The sequence below is a fragment of the Ambystoma mexicanum genome, chromosome 1q, assembly GCF_040938575.1.
Source record: "Ambystoma mexicanum isolate Mex_15411 chromosome 1q, UKY_AmexF1_1, whole genome shotgun sequence".
In the NCBI taxonomy this organism is placed as follows: Eukaryota; Metazoa; Chordata; class Amphibia; order Caudata; family Ambystomatidae; genus Ambystoma; species Ambystoma mexicanum.
This window is the reverse complement of record NC_090922.1, coordinates 1034371331-1034389285: the sequence shown is the minus strand read 5'-3', so window position 1 is coordinate 1034389285 and position 17955 is coordinate 1034371331.

Here is a 17955-nt window from a genome sequence, read left to right as displayed (position 1 = left end):
GGGTTTGGGTGGTTGTGCCAAATAAAGTGGACAGATAAGAACACACACACCGGAAAGGAAAGAGAACGAAGAGTAGGCAAGAGTAGCAAGGGAAAAGATACAGAATGGATACCACAGACAAATCCAGGAAAGGAGGTGATAGCAAACTAGCAGAAGGAAATGAAGGGAAAGTCGAGTAACAGGATTGGATAGCAGAGGACAGTAAGGAACAAGGTTGAGAGCTTAGAGGAGCAGGAAAGCAATGAGTAAGCCCACAGGAGTAGGACTGTAAGGTAGAAAGCCCAGAGGAAAAGGGCTCAGGGCAGCAGAGTAAAGCAGACTGCACGGCAAGGATCCCATAAGGGCCGGCAGTAAGGAGTGAACCCTGAGGGACAGGGCTGCTGAACGTAGAAGATAGCAGAGGACTGTAGAGGGCTGCTAGGCCGAGAACCCAGCGGAAAAGGTAGGTAGTAGGCAGCGGAGCGTGATAAGCTGCAAAGTAGGAAGGCCCAGAGGACAAGGGCTGTAGGTAGCCAGAGTGAGGTAGGCTGCAGAGCAGGGAGCCCAGAAGACAAGGGCTGAAGGCAGCTGGAGTGAGGCAGGCTGCAGAGCAGGGAGCCCAGAGGGCAAGGGCGGAGGCTGGAAGGCAGCAGAGCGTGATCGGCTGCAATGTGGAGAGCCCGGCAGGGCAAGGGCGGAGGCTGGAAGGCAACAGAGCGTGATCGGCTGCAATGTGGAGAGCCCGGCAGGGCAAGAGCGGAGGCTGGAAGGCAGCAGAGCGTGATCGGCTGCAATGTGGAGAGCCCGGCAGGGCAAGGGCGGAGGCTGGAAGGCAGCAGAGCGTGATCGGCTGCAATGTGGAGAGCCCGGCAGGGCAAGGGCGGAGGCTGGAAGGCAGCAGAGCGTGATCGGCTGCAATGTGGAGAGGCCGGCAGGGCAAGGGCGGAGGCTGGAAGGCAGCAGAGCGTGATCAGCTGCAGTGTGGAGAGCCCAGAGGAGCAGGGCTGTGAGGCAGGGAGCCTGGAAGGCTATGGCTGGAGGCAGCAGGGTGGAGCAAGCAACAAGGCAGGGTCCAAGCAGGAGTGAAGGTAAACAGCATACAAGATCCGTAGGAAGACGCGAAAGGTGGAGGAAGGACTCTCAGATGCAAGAGGCTGAGCCACTGCAGGCAGGAGCCTTTTATATTGCCTAGCCCAGCACAGAGGCAGGCTAATTGATTGCACCTGGCTAAGCACACCTGCAGGCAATCGGCCACCTCCCTTTCTGTTCCTGGGCTGGTGGAAGCAGAGCAAATCCCTAGGGCTTCTGGGGGGTGTAGTTCCTTTGATGACCAATAGGAACAGCCAGGAATCGATGCTTGTAGCCAAGTGCATTATGGTATGCGTAGTTTGTTGGAAAAAATAATAAGGCACCAAAGTCTCGCAAATGGGAAATAAAGTTCCAAAAGTAAATATAGATGGATCCAAGAGTCTGTTGTAAATAAATGATAAACAAATAGTCCATATTGAGCTTAAATGGATGCGCCCATGGCGCAGGCATGACATTACCTGGGGGGGCAGGTTTGACACTATTAAATTGATGGTTGCCCCTGTCATTTTATATGTGTTATCTATGGTTCCCATTTCCTTCCCCAAAACATTTTATAAAAAGATTGATTCTATCCTCCTTAAATTTTCATGGAACCAAAAGTCCCCAAAACTTAGGAGCTGTTAAATTTCCACACTTCAAATCCAACCACAAAGCTATTGTTTTTCAACTATTTATTTTATGTTTATACAATGAAGAATCATCTATTGTCTCCCCAACTTGGTGCAAGATTGAATTGCAATTGTTATCTCCTTTCAAACTTTTAGAAATTCTTAACATGACTGCTTGGACCGGCTAAAAAATGTTCCCTACCTTGCGATTTTTTAAAATCGCTTGGTTAACACTACTTGCCATTTCTTTTGACATTTTGGATCAAGACACAATTGGTCTATGGTTTAATAAGAGACTGCCTTTCAAAGTGGATTTTAATCTTATTTGCAAATGGTATAGCAAAGGAATCTCTTATATTCATCATATACTTTACTACAATACTATAATCCCCTGCCAGACTCTAGCTTATATTTTCAACCTGGATGATTCTGATTTTACTGCATATCAAGAGGTTGTTAAAGCTAATACTTTGTCATTGTCAAGTCTCTCAAAATAAACCCCTTCCATGCAACTTCAAAATTGCCTTACAAATGTTTCTACTAAGGCTGCATCGGTCTACAAATTTCTTATGTCCGTTCCCAGCGTGTTGTCTGCGGATTACCACATTGAAAATGGATGGCTTAATGACCTCTGTGGTCAATATACTACTACCTCGTGGAAAAAGGTTTGACTACAGGTTTTTCAGATATCTAAAGCCATAAATTTAACTCAGACAGCCTTTTCTGTTTCGAGATTTTCTCCCAACTTGACAAACTTGTGCTGGTCTTGCAAAGAATGTACTGCTGATTTCAATCACTGAACTCCTGATTCATGGAATTATTTGCGTGTAAAACACACATTTGCGCACCATTCTTCCTGAAAATCCCCATACCTCAAATTGGGATTTTCGGGCAGAATGGCACGCAAATGTGTGTTTTACCCGCAAATAATTCCATGAATCAGATTGTGTATTTTCTATTGTAAACTGGTATTCTCTTTTTGGGAGAGGATTTGGACAACACTACAAAATATGCTAAATTTTACAGCTCAACTCAATCTTGACTAATTGTTGGATCACATGGTTACTCTGCTTTAACCAAAATTCCATCTCCCATGTTATTCCACCAACTGGTCTACATTGGTTTCCATTTGATATCTTCTAACTGGAAATGTTTTTATCGCTTATCCTATGCTACCTGGTGGAATTATATGTGCTAAATCCACAGATTGGAAACATCTTGTGCCATCTCTCTAACTGATGTGCATAAATACAATCAAAAATGGAAACCATTGATCAAATATCTTAAGGCCTTCTCGGCGGACACTTTTCAATTTGTGACTTCAGTTTTAGTTTTGTCTCCTCATGTGTCTTGTATTGTCTTGTCTGTTTATTCTTCTTTTGTGTTTTTGTGGTCCTTTTAACTTTATATCTAGTCTATTGCTCCAATTTATTCTGATGTTACAGCTTTGCAAATTAATTTCTAATGAATTCATCAGTTCCATGTTGTTTTTCTTACATTATTGAAATGTTGGCACACTACTTTGCTGCCTTCCAATTGTTAACTCAATTTACTTCTTTATCATGGATTATTTAACTGGCCATTTTTATAATTGTTAATTGCTGAATACTATATTCTGTATTTGTTCGTTATAAACACTTAATAAAAATGACTTAACAAACAAATAAAACATAAAAATAAAAGGCTGAACTAAAATAAACTATCCCTGCCCTCCTTCTCAAATGACAAATGTGTAAAGGGCATACAAACAGGAAAATGTGTCTTAAAAGAAATGTTAGAATGGCTTGGGTAACAACTCTCCTCCCCATGTTCAGAAGCACAGGTTCTTGAGAGTTTCTTTAAAAGGATAGATGAATGGCACTGTTCTATCAGTCTTGCACACTCTGGCTTGCTGGTACAATTCAACAGTACAGACTTGAGCTTTAAGCTTTTGACAGTTCAAACAAATCTTTAGGCGTTGTCCACCTTACGGCAAATGCACAGTTCTGTTTGATGCTTTTACTTTGCCTTTATTTTGCAACAATTCAACACAGTCTTCCCTTCACCAGACCCGAGCCTGCCTCTCTTTCACATTCAACTTTTCACTTTATCGCAGTTCAACACAGGCTTCCCTCTGCCGGGCTCAAGCCTGTCTTTCTCTTTGTGGGGGTTCCCTTCCTAACTTTCCTTCATACTTAATTTTCACTCTACCACAGTTCAGCACAGGCTTCCCTCACCCAGGCTCATGTCTGTATTTCTCTTTGTGGGGTTCTCTTCCCCATGTTCTGTCCTTATGTCTTTTTATTTTCTTAGACTTTCAAAATTGCAAGGAGTTTACGTAGACCTCTGCATGACCACTTCAACCTCTTTTTAAACAATTTGACAATAAACAATCTTAATCATGTCATAACACCAATGCTCCTTGGTACTTGTAGTTTCTTATTCTCCTTACTTGTGCCCTCTAGGCATCTTTCAAATTTCATATACAACACCAATACTTCTTGGTCTTGTTTTTTTTCTTCTTTTTTTTTTTACATTTGCACAAAGATTGAGGCATCTGGGCGCTGTAAAGCATCAAAAGAAGATACAGCTGGTCACAGTGAAAGGGACCTGAAAGGTAGGTACACAGGTGATACAAGTACAATGTGGGTTACAGGAGCACAGTACAAAGCGACAAGGCAAGGTGAGAAGAATTAGATAACACATTTGGGATGGTGTTCCACTGCTTGACTGCAATGACTGGGAAGCTGGATCCTCCTGCTTTGGCCCGTTTTTACTTAGGTTGGGAGAGTCTGTGGGTGTAGGGGGTCTTGGTAGGCCTGCACAGGTGGATCATAGTGATTTTTTGTAATAAGTAAGGCGGGGCAGTTTTGGAGATGCACTTGTGAGTAAGGGTTAGAGACTTGAAGGCAATTCTTTCTCTGTTCACGAGCCAGTGGTCTGCTTTTCATGTGGCAGTGATATGTGTGATGTGTTCTGTGTTGGGGATATTCAGGACAGCCCGTAGGGTATTTTGGATAATCTGGAGATTTTTTTAAATTTGTGAGCTGAGGTTCCACTGAAGAGAACATTGTCGTAGTCCAATCTTGTGCCAATCACTAGGGTGCCGTTAGGCAGCTTTCTGTGGAGAGGAAGGGACTAGCAGAGTTTAGCATTTTGGTTCACTAGGCTGCTGAGGAGGCTGGGGCATTTACTTGCCGGGTTAGAAATAGTGTTGCGTCTTGGTACACTCCTAGGGTCTTGACCGCTGGTGAGACTGTGAACAGGGAGCCATCAAGGTTGAATGCTGCAAAGTCAGAATCAAGTTTTTTTCAGCATGGACAAGGGCCCCACGAGGAGAAGTTCAGTCTTGATGTTGTAGGTGCCAGAGAGGGGGGGGGATCTGCATATCGTCGGCATAGTTGGTATATACTGGTATATACTATGCCGAGGGAGTCCAGGAGTTCGAAGAGTGGCTTCGTAAAAATGTTGGGTAGCGCTGGTGAGACACAGAATCCTTGAGGCACACCACCACTGATAGGGGAGGGTGCAGCACTGGCATTTTCTGAGAAGACGTTTATAGTTCTACCTTATAGGAAGGAAGCAATGCAGAAGGCTGCTTCTGTGGAGAAGGATTATGCAGAGGTTACGCACTGCAAAGTATATTATGGTCAAATAGGTTGAATGCAGCAGAGTGGTCTAGGAGGAGCAGAAGGGCAGGTTTTCCCACAAGCCTAATCTCGTCAATTTGATTTTTCAGGTCCAGGAATGCTGACTCTGTGCCATGATGTGTGCGGAAGCCTGATTGGTGGACTCATAGAATGTGGTTATTTTCAAGGTGACGTTGGATTTGTAGATATGCTGCTCTGTCAAGAATTTTTAATAGGAAGGGGACTGTGTTGATAGGCCGGTAGTTGTTAGGAATCGCAGGGTCGAGGGTTGGTTTTGGTAAGAGAGGGAAGACCCAGGCTTCTTTATGGTGGGTAGGAACTGTGCATGCCATAAAGGAGGAGTTGATGAAGGCAGTGATGAAAGGAGCTAATGATTCTGCACATTCTTTGGTAAGTGGGCGGGGGCAGATGTCTCCTTTACACCTTGATGGCTTAAAACCTTTTACAATGTGGAAGGTTTCCAGTTCAGTGATTTTGCTGAAGCTGAGTAGTGAAACTTCTGGGATATTGCCACTGGGATAGGCTTCAGTGCACAGGCGTCAAGGTTTCAAATGTGCTTGCTTGGCAAGGATTTTGTTGTGGAGCATGGCAATGTTATTCAGCATAGCATCGTGCATGCTGGTTCACCATGCTGGGTCTTTGCTAAAGGTAGTGGCGGGGGGGCTGGGGTTTCTGGTTCCCTAAGGATTGCAAATAGTTCTCTTGTGTCTGATTGTATTATTTAGATAGGTGAGTGAATTCCTGTTTCATAGCCTTGGTGGAAGTTTTCTTCCAGTACATTTCTGTAAATCTTTTTTCAGTTCTCAGGTCTGAGAGGTTTGAGTGCACCAAGAGTAGAGGTGAGATACAGGTTTGTCTTTTATTGCATTTAATGGGGCAAAGGTGTTGACGGCAGAAGTTAAGATTTTAGTGTAGAACTCAGCTAATCGCTGTGGATCTAGGGTTGTGCAGACATTCTGGTTTGTGGGCATCAAGGAATGGTAGGAGCCTGTCATTAGTTAGCTTTCAGGTGCTGTGAGCTTGGGAGGGTGGTAGCATCTTGGTAGGGATTTAGGTAGTGGTGTGAGGGGAATGGTGAAGGCAATGATGTGATGATCTGACCGAGGACAGGGAGAGTTGGAGTTGACGGATGTATGGCACTTAAGATCGGCTAACCAGCCAAGAGCGCAACCTTTGGTGTGTGTAGAGTTGCAGATGTGCTGACTAAAACCCAAAGTGAAAACAAAGAGGTGATGGCTGGAAGGTTTAGAATGAATCTTAACCACTGGCATTGCTCTGGGCATCCCTTCAGACCACCGTTCTTCGCCTGCCAAGCCATTACAGAAGGGGAAAGATCGTATGCAAATCAGGCTTGGCCCCACCCCAAAAGGGGCGGTCTAGCCCATACTGCTAAGCCACATCCCTTCTGCATGAGACCGAGACCAAGCCTGATTTGCATAAGGTCTTTTCCCTTCTGTAATGGCTTGGCAGGTGAAGAACTGTGGTCTGGAGGGTTGCCCAGAGCATTGCCAGTGGTTAATATTCATTCTAAACCTTCCAGCCATCACCTCTTTGTTTTTGCTTTGTCAACCCGAGTGGGACAGGTATGCCCAGACGTGGGTCCCGTGCCTGCTGGGCCTAGAGACCCAAGCTACTCCTCACTGATGAGCCCCAACAAGGGCAAAACATGTTTGGGGATGCTTTTGGTCTCGTGCAGAAGGGATGTGGCCTAGCAGTTCAGGTTGGACTGCCCCTTTTGGGGTGGGGCCAAGCCTGACTTGCATATGGTCTTTTCCCTTCTGTAATGGCTTGGCAGGCGAAGAACGGTGTTCTGGAGGGTTGCCCAGAGCATTGCCAGTGGCAGTGGTTAAGATTCATTCTAAACCTTCCAGCCATCACCTCTTTGTTTTTGCTTTGTCACCCCAAGTGGGACGGGTATGCCCATATGTGGGTCCCGTGCCTGCTGGGCCTAGAGACCCAAGCTACTCCTCACTGATCAGCCCCAACAAGGGCGAAACATGTTTGGGGATGTTTGTGGTCTCGTGCAGAAGGGATGTGGCCTAGCAGTTCGGTCTGGACTGCCCCTTTTGGGGTGGGGCCAAGCCTGATTTGCATATGGTCTTTTCCCTTCTGTAATGGCTTGGCAGGCGAAGAACTGTGGTCTGGAGGGTTGCCCAGAGCATTGCCAGTGGTTAAGATTCATTCTAAACCTTCCAGCCATCACCTCTTTGTTTTTGCTAAAACCCAAAGTGGTCAGCAAGTTTGCTAGTGAGGTAGCATGTAGGTCAGTGTGGTCATTGAGGCCTAGATTAGGTCTGTATTTTGGATACAGTCTTTAACTTATCTTCTAGTATATGGAGTAGGTTTTCTTCAAAGGAAAGAGTGGGACCGGGTGGGCGAAATATGAAGTGGATGATGATAGTGTTGATTGGGGAGATGGTGAGTTTTAGTGATAGGTTATTACAGTTTTCAATGAGAGAGGAGCTGAGTTGTTCTGAGTTGAAGGTGGTCTCTAGCGATAAGGGCCACTCCGCCACCTCTGGAGAGCAGTCTGTCACTCCTGAAAATAGTTTAGCCTGATGGGATGGCTAGGAAGGGGGCTGGGTTGGATGCTGCATGTAGCCAGGTTTCTGTGATGGCTAAGGCATCATGGCTTTTCGTTGTTAGGAGATCATGTATATCCAAGGCGTGGGTACGGGAGTGAGCGGGCGTTGACCAAAGCTAGATTAAGGGGGATTTAGGGGTTTGAGGGTGTTTACTTTGATGTTGGAGGTGGCAGGGTCCGTAGTAACAGAGCTGGTGTATGACAAGAGGTTGAGTGTCATATGAGGGAGTTGGTCATTTTGATGCTTGTGATGGTAGGGGAGCTGACAATACCGGTGGTGGCATCCTGTACAATCAGCGGTGCATTAGCAGCATTAGGTATGGTAGCATGGGCAATGACAGGTACATTCCTAGCATAAATGGTGGCAGTATGGGCAAGCACAGGTACATTTATGTCATGAGAAGTGGCAATCGGGTTATCAGTATAGGCAATCAAGGGTACGTTAGGAACATGTGGGGTGGCAGAATGGGCAATCACAGGTACATTCCTAGCAGTAGTGTTGGCAGAATGGCAAATCACAGGTACATTTCTGTCATGAGACGTGGCACTCAGGCTATCAGCATAGGCAATTAAAGGTGCATTGGGAACATAAGAGGAGCAACATGGGGAGTCACAGGTACATTTATAACACTTGCAATGGCAGCAAAGGCAGTCACAGGTACATTTATAACACTTGCAATGGCAGCAATGGCAGTCACAGGTACATTTGTTTTACAAGTAGTGGCAATCACGTGTACCCTTGTATCATGACAAGTGGTGATATTAGCACTAACTGGTGCAGATACTTTACATGGTTGAGCTCTGGCGAATATGTTGGCAACAGGGAGGGATTTGCTGGGTGTGGTAGTGAAGGTAATGTTTTTCACAAGGTTCTTGTGGTACGTGATTCTCTAACATTGGGGGACATTGGGCTTAGTGCATGCTGCAGTAGAGGACAGTGGATGGGAGAGGTGATGATTTGTGGAATTTGATGATGGCAAATGAGATGCTGCTATTGCAAAAGTGGAGATAGCGGGGTGTTGATAGAGCGTTCTCTAGCGCAAGTATTTGTTTCTTGAGTAAGTTGTTGGAGTGATGGTGCAAAAGGTTAGCAAAGGCCTCTCATGTTGCAGCAGCTTATGGTGCTGATGGTGCAGCGGGTGTTGATGTCAGCCGGCAAGGCTCCTCCAAGGTGTGTCTGGAATGCGCTTGGGATTGTGTGGCCCTGGGTTTATCGTGTAGGGTGATACACATGTCAGGGGACATATTGGTGGAATGTGCTGTTGGCGTCATAATACCTGCATCAGACTGACTTTCCAGGGTGCATCAAATGGCGCAAGGAAGCTGCTGGTCACCGGTAGGGGGATGTGGCGGGCTGCACAAAGGCGGATCACAGGTGCAGGCTCATGTCACGATCTATCGAAGGCATTCTTAGATGTGAGCAAGGTCTTACCTTTGATATGATTCTTGCCTAGGTGGATGGTCAGAGGCCCAGGTGTGGTCTTTGGTGTGTTGGGATCGAGGTCCTGGCGAAGACCGGCTGAGACTAACAACGGCCTTACATTCCAGCCTTGAATGCAGGCCAGCTGTGGGCTCTTTCATTCATTTGATCTTGGGGCATGCAATCAGGCTGCAGGCTTGATGGAGTCAGGTTGTTTTGATGCTGCTGTTCAATTTTGGTGGTGGCCATTTTAGGCTTTCTTGGCACTGCACTGTGCTGGAAGGGGAGTGTATGCAATGGGGGCAAGGTTCTCCTTGTAGTTTATTATTCTCTTTACTTTTTCCCTCTTGGCATCTTTCAAAGTTCATATACATTTTTTTTCACTCAATCAGCTCTCGTTCGGGATTGCGGTTACTTTCTTGCCTTCGTCTCTCGCTTTCCATAACTCAGAACATTTCACAGAGACTTTTGAATGTGCAATTCTGCCTCGCAGGACCACTCTGTTACTTTGTACTTTTCCCAACATTCAATCATTGTCCTCTTCATTACGTGTTTTATCAGCACATGTGCAACCTTCAAAGGTCACTTTTGCTTTTAACACAAACCAGGCTTTTGTTGCCTTCGATAACTCGCTGGTCGTGTTAATTGGACTTCCTTCTTCAATGCCTTTCATGTAGCCGTCAAGGCCAATAACAATGCCTCCTCTGCTCATCCCTAGCTCTGTCACTCACCTGTGAGGGTAGCGGGCCACCTTGAAGCACTTTGAAGGTTTCTCCTTTCCCCTCACTCGGCTTTGGTCATGGAACGCTTACGCATTCCCAAAAGTGTGGAATTCTCACCTGGCTCTCTGACGCTCTCCGCAGCTGCCTGATCAGCCCCTTAGCCTTCCAAACTCCATAGCCTGATTTACATCAGCCCTGAAAGAGCTGTTCCTTCTTGTACCCAGCCTCGCTCAGAGTGTGCCTGTGTGTGCCACCTTTTATCCTGACAGGGAGTGTTATCAAATGGCAGGTGTGTGTAGTTAGGATTACATGCCTGACTCTGCCTGATCTCATTAAAGGGACAGATCCGTTGCAAGTCAGTTGAGGTCATCTTCCTGGCCTCATTCCTCATCTTCCTCGGCTCAGTTGTGTTGTCAATGTGAAGTGGGGAGGAATTATGGGAGTTTTAGTTTCCCATAAATAAGCAGGGATAGGGGTTAGATGGGTTAGGGAAAAAGAGGGATACCATGTCTCATCATCAGGTGCTTCACCATTACTCCCTGAGGACCCCCTACCCAGGTGATCCTCCCTTAATTGTCCACCCCCAGGGTTGGAATACAAAAGCAATGGCCTTTCCCTGGCCACCTGAGTACGGGATACCCGGGGACTATGTTGTGAAACACCACTCTGGTTTTTCACAGTTCTTTTATATTTTCCTCTCCTGTTAGACATTTAAAGATGTCTGGCAATTAGAGATGTGGTGTGGGTACCTAATCCCTTCCCACCCCACAAAAAATCAACCGGCACAAAGACCACTGCAGACAGTTAGCTGTACTGCAAAGAAAAAGAACACTGTTAAAAAAAAGAAGCAGAGGACAACAATGCACTTTCTGCAAAAAGACGTTGGGACATGGGCATTCAAATGTTCCTTCTCAAAGCTTGGTAATATCGGTGCTAATAAACCATCTGGTGTGCGTCCCCTAAGACGATGTGGATGATGACTACCATAAATCACATCAGCACTACAAAATAACATTATGTCTCAGACAATCAGCACCACCTCCAGCACCTCCATCCACCATTGAGACACCACCAGCAAATGGTAAATCCTCTACTTCTGTGGCTGCTGCTTCTATTCACCTGTTGCTATACTAACAGCACCCAATTTATCAGTTATGAAGGTAATGTGCTGCATAGAATTCAGGGTTGTTGGGAAGGCAACTCGCACTCAAACCACTAACAGTATTGGACAAAGTTATGTATATATATATATCACTGTGAATAATCAGGCATTGTGTACACAAATGATAAGTGGCAACATAAAAATAATAATATTTAACCCAAACTAGTCAACATCCAAAATATGAACTAAATAATTAGAAAACATACCAAAACATGTCACAGACCAGGTCATCGGCGGAGGTGAAGTCAGAAATGTGCATATGTAGAAAAGAAAATGAATTAAAATACAATGTCATAATATTCATAAAAGATTTAAGATTTGGTAAGCAGCAAAGTATATATGGTCATAGAGCTGCATAGAGCTGCGTTACATCCCAGAGTTCTCAGAAAAAGGAAAGAAAAAGATGTGAAGCCAACCCAGTTGTCCATTGACAATACACCTAATTGTATCCCAGATACAAGAGAGAAAGAATAGGTATTAACGGCCAGAGAAAAAATGCTCCCCAGATATAGGTGCCAACCGCTAAATCGTTGATTATGTGATTATATGTGCTGTTGTGATTATAACCGAATATTCCTGCGAACCGAACTGTAATCTGCCACTGTAATCATCTCTGTTGAAAGGGCAAATTATCAATAAGGAGAAAATTCAAGGGCTGCACAATGCAAGTGCGTGAAGATACTCATTAATTCATCTGCTAATATTATTAAAGACATTTTTATGTCATACCTTATAGTAATGGATAATCTTTAATGGTATTTTCCAAATAGGATTAGTAAATATGGAGTATCAGTGAAAACAATCTTCATTAGCTGAGTATTTCATCTAAAAAGTCAAAATGAAATGGATTAACTATAATGAATGTTTGAGCCTGTTGAAAGATCAAAATAAGGCATGATCAGGAAAAAAGTCGGCCCTATGAGTTCCCTTTAACAACTGATATTAGCTTTAAATAAATAAGTAATCGGTTGATAATGTAAGCACATGTATCCCAAATATAGATAAACCAGACAACAAATCCTGTTACCTTAATAGAATCACATGGTCATATTTGGGATAGAGCCCTTGAAAAAATCACCCAGTGGTTTTTTGCGCCTATTATGGCCCTAAAATGCGTGATGCGTGATGACATCATGGTTGCGCTGATCCATAATGTCAGAAGTAAACAAAAAGATGTCACGTTCATATTTGGCCATTTTGATGCAGCAAAATGCAGTATATGAAGATATGAATGTGCATGTGATGTTGCCTTAATAATAATGAGAGACAATACAATCATAACTAATGTCGGTAACAGTAAATAGTCTTAGTCCAAATGCAAAATGTCGGAATTAGATAAAAAATAGATACATGTACAGTGACTATTTTTCGAATGTCATAACAGTAAGAAATGGAACCTAGAATAACCAACAATTGCAATCAAGTTCTTATTTACCTCCAAACAAATAAAACATAGATGAACCGGACCGATCAAAATCCTGATCAACCTGCCGTAATATTGGGCTCCATGAATGCACTTGTGGAAGATCCATACATATAGTACTGGAAAATCCGAGTGGCATCACATTTTGTAGAATATAAATGTAAAAGTAACAAAAATAATCCAAAGAATTTTTTCCATGAGTGACCATTGAAGTTATCCGTAAACCATATTATTAGAGAAAGACATGCATTTCATGGTCACAATTGAGGCCATTCATGGTACATCTGAGAAAACAGGTTAATTTACATTCTGATTGTCTCAATTTGAGCCTAATATTTCCACCTCTTTTCACCCTCTTAACTTTCATCAATCCAATAAATGTAAATCCTCCTTATTGCTCAGCTGATGTTGTTCCTGCCAATGTATGGCTAATGGTGACTTCGGATCAACACTCCTGAGGCTCGCAAACTGTTCCCTTATACCCTTATACAAACTCTCAACTCCCTGATAGTGCTTCCGACATATAGTTTGTTGCAAACACAAATGATGGCGTACACAACATAGCACGATTTTAGTACCAGAAGTATCAGAAAAAGTTTTACAGTTGTCATGAGCATATTTGCAAAAATTACAATTGCCACACTTATAAAAACCATTGGTTTTGTTAAGCCAATTCCTATTTGTATTGGGTTCAGTGCTACTCAAGAAAGAAGGGCTCCATTTTTGTTTCATCGTAGGTGCTCCAGTGAAAGTGAATTTGAGTTTCTCTGACAAAAAGGGTTGCAGATCCTTATCTAGTTTGAAAATGTGTCAGTGTTTAGAAGCCAGATGTTAGAGAATCTTTTGAAAATTGTGTAATGATAGCTATGTGTTGTTGTTCCTGTTTTGTCTTATTATTGTCAACTAAAAGTTTAAATTGTTTCTTGTTAGTGTATTTTTTCACAGCAGTCCTAATGATATCAGAATTATATCCTCTGTCCAGAAAACATTGATTGAGTACCTTAGATTCTTCCTCATAATCAGTGTCTCGACTGCAGTTTCTCTTGGCCCTATAAAATTCTCCCCCTGGGATATTGTTAATCGTGGATCGTTGATGGTTGCTTTGAGCAAGAAGCACATAATTATTCTCGGTTGGCTTTCGATAGGTTTCGGTCTGTAATACACCATATTCAACAAAAATATGCAAATCCAAGAAATCGATATACAAAGGGCTAGTATGGCCTGAGAGTTGAATACCAAAATTGTTATGACTAGTGCAAGTTACAAAATTATCAAAAGATTCCTGAGATCCCTTCCATATGATCAGAATGTCATCTATAAAGCGTCACCAAGCAATAAGATTGTCACTAAACGTTTCCTGATTATAAATGCGCAATTTCTCAAACTGAGCCATGAACAAGTTTGCCAGGGCTGGGGCAAATTTGGCACCCATGGCAACTCCCTTAGCTTGTACATAATATTGTTAGTTGAATATGCAGACATTGTTACATAGGGTAAATCTTAAAAAATCCTTGAGCATTTGAGTGTGTTTCAGGTAGGACAGTAGGACGCAGATAAATTGTGATCGATACTAGTGTGCAATTGTGAACCATCTAAAGTAGCTAGCAAGACATTTGGTTCCCATGTCAGAGTCTTGAGGAACTGCAATACATGTACACTGTCTCTGATATAGGATTTCATTTTTAACACAAACGTTTTGAGAGCTTCATCTAAATCTTGTGACAGACCTTCCGTTGCCCACCCTATACCACTCATGATTAGTCTTACTTCAGGTAGTTTATCAAAAGGCTTGTGAACTTTAGGAAGGAAATATAAAGTGGGCATGGTGGGTTCGGTGTTACTCAAGAATATTTGCTCATCCTCAGTTAGAAAGCCCTTGTCATACCATGTTTGTATTCAATCCAAGAGTTCTGCTACCACTCTATTGGTGCTGCATATACCACAATTTGGTTTCCTCGGGAGGTACCACAACACAGGATTGGAACAACAATATATCCAAACACCAGGCTCATTGCCATCCCTAGTTTATTTTTAAGTGACAATCCTCTGCCCCTTCTTTAGAAAAAACAAAGTACCCCCACAAATCCAAAATACATGTTCCTTTTTATTTTGTTTCCCTTTGTTACATGTTTCATCCTTGTTTTTTTTCCTTCCCTGTGCCACCTCCCTCTTTCCATCCCCCAAAATGGCCCTATTAAGGGCCACCCTCTAAGTCATACACATAGATTAAATCAAACAAAGACTGCACAAATACATTACAATATCTTTTTTGTAATCTATTTTCTGTAATTTGCGTGACTGAAATTAATTTTCCAAAATGTTCTCTTGTAACCGCGGATATATTGCGTGTGGATGGTGTTTCTGTAGCCTCGAATACGACTTCCAGTCCTTGCTGAAATTATACGTGTCTCCAAACATCTGAGCCAAGTGGGCTGGCGCAGTGGCTGCGTCTATAGATTTATATATATATATATTTTTTTTTTTTTTTAAATAATCTGTATTCTATTGTACTTGTAAATTGTATTTTCAGACATACACAGTGTAAGAAATGTTGGGACAAAGATTCACAAACATGAATAGAATAAATAGGAGGGAGTATGGTTACTGGTTGGGATAGAGATGGTGGGAGTAGGTTGACAGGTTGTAGAGAAGGTGAAATACACTAGTATCCTTCTACCTGCAAAAACAAAATAAAAACAAAATTAGTTAAAGAACACACTACGTAATACAATTACTCTCACATGTGGTGCATCATATACACTATATAAGATACAACATGTGTGCACACTACACTGTTGTTCTCTTTGCACATACTAATCATTGGGTGAAAAAAATTGCACCCCTTGGTGAGTTTATGATGGATTTTCCTTTTGTTCGGACACTGTATGTCGGATTATGGGCATTCTGCTGTGGAGGTTGGAGCAGTTGAGTTGGAGGCTTCTAAGAAGCATAGTTTATGGAAGCTGGTAAATGGGTGTCCCCTCGTTCAATTGCAAACACAACATAGTGGTGCATTTCAGAGTGGACAATAACACTAACATTCATTAAATAAATGAAGGGTTGTGGGGTGAGGGGTTAAAATGGGTCAGGATGGGGTTTGGGTTACGTTAAACTGTTAAAACAGTTCACTGTGGACATCCCTCGGTAGGGTTCACTTCTGTCAACACATTGTTCATAGGGATTTTAAGATTCGCCCCTTTTCGTTAGCATCCATCTGCCGGGTTCACTTTTGCCAACCTTCATGAACCATTTCACTATGGGTCTTTTAGACTTTGTCCCTTCTTGTTAGCATCCCTCCGCCGGGATCATTCTTGCCAATCTTTAAGAAACAGTTCACTGTTTGTGCGCTCATTTCACCAAGCGGGATTCATTTCTCTCCGTTTCTCAATCATCTGTCCATCAAAGACTTTCGACGGTACAGAGGAATTTACAAGACCCCTGTGTGACCACTTTGACCTCTTCTCGGCTTTTCCCAAGGCTTTCTGGCTAGGGTAATTTCTACCATCGGGTAATCACTCAGAGTTTCCTGCGTGAGCACCCACGTGGTGCTGGATTCCTCTGTTTTAAAAAAAAACATCTTTTTATTGTTGAACGGTGGTCTCAACAGTTACAGCAACCCTCTCCCATCAATTCACACAAGTCGACAAACAGAGAAAGCAGTTACAGTTAACGTTACATGGATATTTCAACATCTGAGAGAAAACCACACAGATACATGCGGAAAGGGCCCCATATGTCTTTAGGTCGGCTTGCCCCCGGGAGAGTCAAAACATATTGTTCCTCACATTCATTGACATATGTCAGTTCGCGAAGGAAAGTGGTCATGCTTGGCGGCGTGGGCATTTTCCAGGCTTGTAGGATACATTTCTTCGCCACTGCGCATGCCACATTGAATAGTCTCCTGGTTTTCTCCGAGCACTTGCCAATGTCTCCGAACAAATATTTATGGGGTGTTAGCTGTGGGGGTATCTGCGTGATTTCAGCCAACAGTTCAACCACCTCTCCCCAGAATTTCAGAAGAGCAGGACACTGCCAGTACATGTGAAAAGAGACCGCGGACTGTGCCCCATATGTGGGGCACTCCCCCCCCATGTTCCGCAGTGAATTTTGCCAGAGCCGGCATGTAATGTAATCTATTTAGAAGTTAAAATTGTATCAAGCGTAGTCCCGCATTTAATGAAACCTTTTTCGTGAGTGCACAGTATCTGCTCCATTTGTCTTCCGGGATAGGCATTTGTAGGTCCGTTTCCCATTTGTCTTTGACCCGGTTTATTGTGGGGGTATGGGTTTGCACTGCTACATATAGTTTAGAGATACCCAGCCCGGCATTCATGGTAATGAGTTGTGTTCAGTGGTGTTGGGGAGGTTCATCTGGGAACTTTGGTCATCTTTTCTGATGTGCGGCCCTTACTCTATAGTATTGCAATATTTTGAATGGCCTGCTCCCCATCGCTTTCATGAAGTCTTCCTTAGATGCAAATTTACCATCTATAAAAATATCGCCCACCTTCATTTCCATATGGGGGTCCCAGACCTCCTGAATACCCGCATCGAACGTGGGTGGGATACCCGGAAAGTTCCACAAGGGGACCTCCAGGCTATATGGTGTCTCCAGCTTCAGTCGCTTGAATAACGTGCCCCAAACCCAGACCGTGCAGCTGACCGGGTCATAATCACAGGTGTCTTTGTGCCTTGGATTAAATATGACTGACCTAATGTCTGGTGCAGATATAGTTTGCGCTTCCACCCAAGTGTGTGGTGTTTTCCCAGGGTCCTCGTACCAATACTTTGCAAACTGTGCCTGGGCGACTAGATAGTAAAGCTCAAAGTCTGGGGCCGCAATACCCCCAGTGTCGTAGGGTTCCGTCATTTTCTCCCACCCAATTCTAGCCGCCTTCCCATTCCATATAAAGGTTACTACCAACGACCGTAATCTAGTAAAGAAGTCTCTGCCCGGCCATATGGGTATGATTACAAAAAAATATAATAGTTTGGGGAGGACTATCATCTTGAGTGAAGCTATTCGACCGTATAGGGATATGGGGAGGTGTCCCCAGATCTGCAGTTTAGTGCTCAATGTCTGCAGTGCCTTCTCGTGGTTGTCCACATAAAGGATTTGTCTGGTTCTAGATACTAACACGCCTAGATATCTGATGTGTTGTTCCGACCATTTAAGGCAGCAGGTAATCGCAGGGCATTTAGTGGAAGGCGCCGACCGAATAGTCCGTAAACTCATGTATGTCAGTCATAATGGGCGCTATATTTGTCTCAGGTTCGCGGACGTATAGAAGTGTATCATCCGCATTAAGCGAAATTAGTTGGATTGAGCCTTTCATGTT